General features: G+C 45.5%; 1 protein-coding gene across 1 annotated transcript in view; it reads left to right on the top strand.

Annotated features, from left to right (window-relative positions):
- Positions 1-3,404: 3,404 nt before the first annotated feature.
- The window catches only part of LOC109519006 (cadherin-12-like), a 133,263-nt gene continuing 129,509 nt past the window's right edge, over positions 3,405-7,158 (top strand). The window contains exons 1-2 of the mRNA XM_019875232.1: positions 3,405-3,540; positions 3,636-3,756. The gene's annotated coding sequence lies outside the window, so the exon portion shown is untranslated. The remainder of the gene's footprint in view (positions 3,541-3,635; positions 3,757-7,158) is intronic.

Below are 7,158 nucleotides of genomic sequence, written 5' to 3'. Positions count from 1 at the left end.
ACTGCGTACTGGGTTTCTGCTGGCTGTTTATTTCTGTGATTTTTGAAGTCTTAAGAACGAAATCGTCAACGGTGAGAAGCGAGATTGAGCCCGAGTGCCGTTAATGAGGTCCAACAAATGTTGCAACTAATTGGACCTTAGTGGCCAATGCTGAGCTTTAAAAAGAGAAGGGTGGAAAAAGGCGGTTGCCTCTCCTCGGGGTTTCTATCTGGACGCACCATGTGAGCGCATGATTAAGCAGAACATGCCGCTTTTGATGTCAGAAAGGCATTTGCGAGTCACATGGAATAAAACATGACACATGACGACCCCCCCCCCAACCCCCAACGGCAGCTGAGGGATGTCGGAGCAGCAACGCTGGCCCACATTAGCGATAACTTTGCTTGATGAAACCCAAGAATCTTCTTTAACCATCCCTAGCCTACCACGAGAAATTTCCATTTGCTTATGGAAGAGGCCTCAAAGGGTTCAGCGCCAACCGAGCAAACATCACGATAGCTTTTTTGTGTGGGTTTTTTTTTTTTCCAGTTCCAAAGGATCCAAACCGACAACAAATGGCAACGAATTCGGCAGATCCTTCAGTCGGTGGTCCAGGTATTTATTTTTTTGGCCCGTGAGTCCATGGGCATCTGCTCCATCTGCGAGTCACCAAGTGTCCTGACACTTTTTCTACCTCAAGCAGCGTCAAGGTTTTCAGGTCGCGATCCCGCGCGGGACGGTAGCAGACGGCATTTGCCTTCGCACCCGAGCATACGAATGCGCCGTTAAGTCATGTGTTCGCACTGTTCTGTTTTGGACTTTTCCTGCTGGCCCCCACCATCATTTGTCCAAGCGAGAAGCCAAACGTGGATGTGATTGTTGTTTAATTTCTAGCTGTGCATCATCTTGAAACGGCTTCCCACTGCTACCAGATCGGCCATTTTGTACTCCGCTTGAGCAACAGTTGCAGCGAGGGAACATGGACAGAAGCCGTGACTGTGAGGCTTAGTGGAATCCTGGAGTGTCGAGGTGTAAGTAATCCATGACGGCGTCTGTGATACTCGCATCTCGCCTTCATCTTTAACCCAAGTATGAATACAAAGAGCAACATTATTGAGTATGGCCGAGAGTAGAAGCAAAGTAATTGTTTTCCCGGACAAGTTGACTACATTTTTGTGCTTGTGGTTTGTGGACGTCACAAATTCGTGTTAAGATCACAGCAGTGCCTAAATGTAGAAAAGAAACCTTTAAAGGACAAGTCCATCAGGATTGCGGGTGAGCTGGAACCCATCCCAGGTGACCTTTTATTGAGCCTGGATTGGTTGAAAAAGCAAACTGGATGGATGAGTGCCACCAAGAATGGAAATTTCCGCAACGATCTCAAGTGACTTTTTGCTCATCGGCTCGCTTTACCCGCCTGATACTTTTGCCCACATGGTATTTTCGCACGCATGATCTTGAACGCACAGGTGGAGAGCGCAGCCCCCACCACCCCGCCCCGTCGGGTAGCAGAACGGCGCGCAAGGGAGTAAATCCGAACGTTCCAGATGGTCTTGCAGGGTGTGACTTAAAAACCGCATGAAGGGCAACCTGTCCATGGCCGAGGTCAGCGGAAATCGACCCCTTGCCAGGATGATCGCCACGTCGCAATAAATATATAAGACACACCTACCGCCTCGCTCTCAGGGTTCAAGCAGTTTCTGTGAACAGACGTGGCATGAACATTAAAAAAAAAAAAAAAAAAAAGAGCAACACACAAGGCAGCCGATTCCTTTCAGGCGAGTCAAATGACTCGGGAAGCACAAAGGGGGGGAACGCAGCAATGCCGTCTAGTTCCTTCTAATTGCAAGCAAAAGCTCGGCATGTTAATGAGCAAAACAAATTGTTGCTCGTTCGTGGCCCTTCTGGACCATATTCCGCAGGGAAATGTAAGTGGCGAGATGAAATGGGCAAAAAAAAAAAAAAAAACAACAACAAAAAAAACATTGGATGCATATTGCTGCTTTATTTGCCTGCTCTTGGCTATTATTCTGTCAGATTGAATCAAATCCAGGTAACGTATGACTGTTTGCTCCTCCGTTTCTGTCAATTAAGCTCTAATGGACAATAAAGCTCAGACTGAGAGAGCATTTTTGCTCTTCTTACGCGAAAGCCTTCGGGGCCTGGCAACGTGTGGTCTATAGTGAATAAAACATTCTCAATTCCAGCTCATTTCTCCGTTGACTATCTGGCGCCATCTCCTGTAAGATTAAAACCACGACAGGTCCATTGTAGGTCCCCCGAGCATGAAAAAACCCAAAACGAATTCCAAACCAAATCCTGGTTTGAAAGCCTGATTTGAAACGCTAATATAAAAATAGTACAGAAGTGAAACAAATAATAAGCCGAACACAGACGTGAAAAAAATCACTTCCAAAAGAGAATTAAACAAATTTAAATATCCATCTCAAAATTGAAACCTTATTTGAAACCTAAAACCTTCTTAAAACCCTTCTGTCTTGATTACCATTTCTTTTAAAGTCTTTTCTATTTTTTTGTAATTATCATTATTATTTCCGTGCATATTTCATTTGTTTTAAGGGAAGTATTCACGTTCGTTCAATCATTTATTTGTTGTACTACATTCTTAGAAATAAAAACCTTAAATCTTTACTCTTGACGAAGGCTCGGAACTGAAACCCCAACCCGGAATTTGAAGCCCTAACATGGACGGACTCCTGACCATTTTTTTCACCGTGTTACAGTTTGACATTGACCAGCAGAGGGAAGCAAAGCGCTTTGGACATTTTGCAGCTTCATCCGAAATATCACGTAAACGGTGCTCAATGTCCTCCCATTATGCAGTTTTGGGTGTAAAGGTAAGAAATGACAAGGTCACCCTTTACAAGGCAAAAAAAAAAGTTCGTTTTCCTGCACCTGATTTACAACTGCGATGTCTGGAGATTATCTCATCTCTTTTGGAAGGTTAAAAGAACGGAAAATACATTTGGAGACGTAACGGGCCCACACAGCCCAAATAACACCACCTTGGGGCCCGATGAAGTGTTTTCACAGCGGCAGTTTAAAATGACTGACAATTAAGCGCAAATGAGAAGATTAGTACGCTGGTGGAAAAAAGTTGGGCTGAGCCAAACAGGCTGCGTTAATTTTGTACAGTAGTACAATGGTGTTTTTTTTTTTTTTTTAATTCCACCCCAAAAAAAAAATGCCGATCAAAATAGCAACACATTAGAGGGCCCAAGTGTTGATCAAAAACGAGGCAGAAATAAAAATACAGTTTATAAATATTCATTTGGTTTGTCCAACGACGAAGTGTTGGATTTCACAACACCGATGCGCGGAGCAATCTTCTCGCCGGTGCGTGTACCACTTTCAGACGTGACCGTCGCATTAAAATTACGTCACCTCGGCAAAAACGAGCCACCTGTGTTTATCCGGAAGTGTTTGGGGCAACGTCACTCACCTGCTGCAAAGTTCGAAAACAAGCGGGATGTCGCGTTTGTTTCTCCAAAATGCAGAGGCCATGCCTGAGAAATAACTTTCAGATATACCCGCGAGAAGGTCAGAAATACAGCCATTCTCTTACTTTGTCGATAACTGATTGGAAATCAGTCATTATGATTAATTTATTCTCCACTTCATGTTCAACAATCAAGCTTCCAGGAAGGAGTTGCTTCTTCAAGACACTGCTGAACTTCATTGTCGAGGACTGCCAACCCCTCAGCATTGTGGAAAATGAAGAGTTCAAGGAAACTTCATATTGTGCCAACAAGAAAGGTAAGTGTGGAATTTGCACGAAGTAGTTGTTGATAGAGACAATTTATTTCATCTGAAATTGAAATGTATCGATGTGCAGTTGGTTTAAGTCGTAGTCTGCTCTGAGTAGTTTACTTAATTATTTCATGCGACCACTTGATGAAATAAAGTTGAGTAAATTCAACAACAACAACAAAATGTTTCACATGCCATCTTGTAGCATCGTGGGTCCAAATGAACAATGTCAAGCGAGGGGAGACGCTTCATTTAGCCAGGACATACCGCAGGTAAAAAATAAAACATAAAATAAAACTGACTGCCATTTCGTGGCAACTAAAGGCAATTACAAATCGTTTTGCGGTGGCCGTCAATTTCTCCATCCCAATGTGCTCGCTTCCATTTCTTCCCAAACTTGAAAGACAAATCACTCTTTTATAGTCACGTGTCCAGTTAAGGAGTTTTTTGGGTATCTTCCAGAGGTCAGTGGCTGGCAGGCTCATCTCCCATTCGGCGCCTCGGTGAAGCGCCATTCTACTAAGTGTGTCCAAATAGGGCAATTCCATGTTCAATTAGACACAGGGCATTCAACACAATGTCAATGAGGCGCCGCTATGGGCGCGCCATCTAGTTGACAGGCAGTCAAAGAGGTGCGAGATAAGCTGCTGTACATGCGGCACCCGAGGCCACGTCGACCATTGAAATGTGCCGGCGCCTCAGTAAGTCACAGCTGATCGGTCACTGATGGACAAGAGCGGCTCGTGTAATTATGCTTCTATCGCGAAGCCCCGGATAAGGATGCCCGCCGGGCCGCGCAAAGCGCCGCAGTTGTCCTCAGGCAAGAGGCCAGCGAGTGCAATATGGGGGGGGGGGGGGGGAAATAAAAGGGGTGATCTGGCGCCATGTGGTGAGCGAAATATTTCCGAGCGGCTGGTCGCAAAAAGAACGAGAGGCCAAGAGGTCAGGGCAGGTTGCGCGCGCCGATAAAAAGCTCAGTGGTGCTCCCACAATGCAACAGTGGGTTTAGTTAGGCACTTATTTTTTATTTTTTTTTTGTGGGGGGGGGGTGATATTTTATTTGTCAGATTAAAAAAAAAAAAAAAAAAAAAAAAATAACATTGCTGATTTAAACGATTACAATGAAATGTTATTCAACTTGCAGCGACAGAGTAGATCAATGCGCCAATTGTAATTTTGGCTCAAGACTACGTGCTAGCGGTGTTAGCTGCGATGCTAACTGTTCAAGAACAAACTTAGCTTCATGTTTTATTCATTTATTTATTGATTAATATATTTCAATGGAACCCGAACCGGAAACGCCAACCGAGGTTTGACACTCCAATTTGCGACCCTATCCTTCGTCTTGAAACCCTCATTCCCAAATCAGACTCCATATTTCATCACGAACATTTCCCAGTGTATCGAAGCGTATCCGCTTTCATCGTCACGTGACCTCCAAAACCCGGAGGACGTTTGTACTTGCGCTGGTGAGCCCCCGACAGGTGCCCAGCATGGCTGCCCCCTCGTCAATACGCTTCACGTTTCACATTCATAAAGCGAGCCCGCCTCTTCCCCGCAATGCATTATTGATGCCGCCAAAGACAGTCCATTGAATCCTGATGACGCCCGTCCACTTTTCAAGGAGACATATTACATTATAGGACAGAAATAAGATGACTCGAGTTGCACTTGGACGTTTACCACGCCGTCCACGTCCGTGCTCCTTGGCAGTGTTTTCATTTCGTATTTGTGTTTTGACAGTTCGGTCCCGTTCGATAAATACTGTCGCCGATTGGCTTCACTTCACTCCGATTCACTTCGCCGAACTGAACTGAAATAGGATATGTGACATGCTCGTTGTGAGTGTTTTCATTTTGTATGCGAAGATGACTCGAGTTGCACTTGGACGTTTACCACGCGGTGACGTCTGCTCCATGCTTCTTGGGAGTGTTTTCATTTCATATTTGTGTTTTGACAGTTCGGTCCCGTTCGATAATTACAGTCGCCGAAAAAAAAAAAAACCCTGGCAATTTGAAACTTCTTGCTAGTTGGAAGTCAAGGTCTCTCTGTCTTGCTTTCACAATTAAAAACGTGGCATGTGAATGCTATGCTGTGTGTCAAGAGTCTCCTTTGGGAGCTAAAAAATATTCCAAATATTCCCTCCGACAAAATTGACATTTGATTTGAAATGAGGAAAATAAAATAAACGAAAAAAAAAATAAATGGAAGGTCACTTAGCATTGTGGAATGAATCTTCGTCCTAGAGATACCAAAATTTAAAAGCTTTGCCGCCTCCTTTCAGTCAACAAGATTGACCCAAAGCTGTTGGGAGCTTCTTGTCCTTTGTTTAACATTAAGGCTTCATGAATGTTTAATGGCCGACGTGTTTAGCGGAGCCTGGGGAGGTTCCGGCCAAGGTATATAACCTTCAAGCGTCACATCTTAAGACCTGTCAGGAGAACATCTGGATCAGCACTTTGGGTGACCGCCGCCGCCGCCTCTTTCGCGCCTTCCCTCCCGAACGCACGGCCTGTCTGTCTGCTCAGCGGCGGGACACGATAAGAGCGTGTCGATACGAGATTTATTGAGGCTCCGCCGCGTGCGCTACATCATGTCGTCCTTATCGGGAAGGGCGGGGGGTGGGAAAGCGGCGACCGTTTTGGGGAGGGGCACGGATATTGTCGGTTTGACCTTGGCGGGGTTTTTCAGGATGCGCCGTGCTTATCTCCTGCCGGGATCAGGAGGCGTGCGTCGTCGTCACCTTTTGTATTCACGGGGATGAAACGTCCGCGTGCTGTGCCTCGTTTTAAGGCCGAGTGACGCTAAGATAGAGCGCTAATGCTAATGGCCTTGCAGCAGTGCAGGCCTGCTGATGAGCTACTTCCGTCTGCTTTGAACCTGGCTCGAAAGCCTCATTTGAAACCCTAACCCCTGGCATCAAAATAAAATAACTGTAAACCCTAACCGTGGCTTGAAACCCTAATTTGGGTCCCTGTCAAAGGATTAAAACCGTAATTGAGGCCCCAATCTCAGTTTGAAACCCGATTTTGTAATCCAAATGCTGGCCCATAAACCCCGACTTGGAAACTCAATTGAGACGCTGACCCTGGATTCAAACGCACCTTTGCTCAAAACCCTACTTGCAAACCCTAACTTGAACGCCTCAAGCTGTTTCATACCTTATCTCTGGCTTCCAACCCCACTTTGAAATCCGAACCTTTTCTTGAATCCCTAAACCTGTTCTCGAAACACCGATTGGAAACCCTAACCTCGGCTTGAAACCTTACAACCTGTCCTTGAAAACCTCAAACCTGATTGAAAACCTTACTTCTATTTTAGTCATCCGAATTCCAACCCGACGTCCGAATTTTCCCGCCAAACGTGCACCGGCACGCCTCGCTGCCATCAAGCGCGGGGGCAACGGGT

The sequence above is a fragment of the Hippocampus comes genome, unplaced genomic scaffold (assembly GCF_001891065.2).
Source record: "Hippocampus comes isolate QL1 unplaced genomic scaffold, H_comes_QL1_v1.1 scaffold25, whole genome shotgun sequence".
NCBI classification, from domain to species: domain Eukaryota; kingdom Metazoa; phylum Chordata; class Actinopteri; order Syngnathiformes; family Syngnathidae; genus Hippocampus; species Hippocampus comes.
This window is presented reverse-complemented; position numbering and strand designations above follow the sequence as displayed.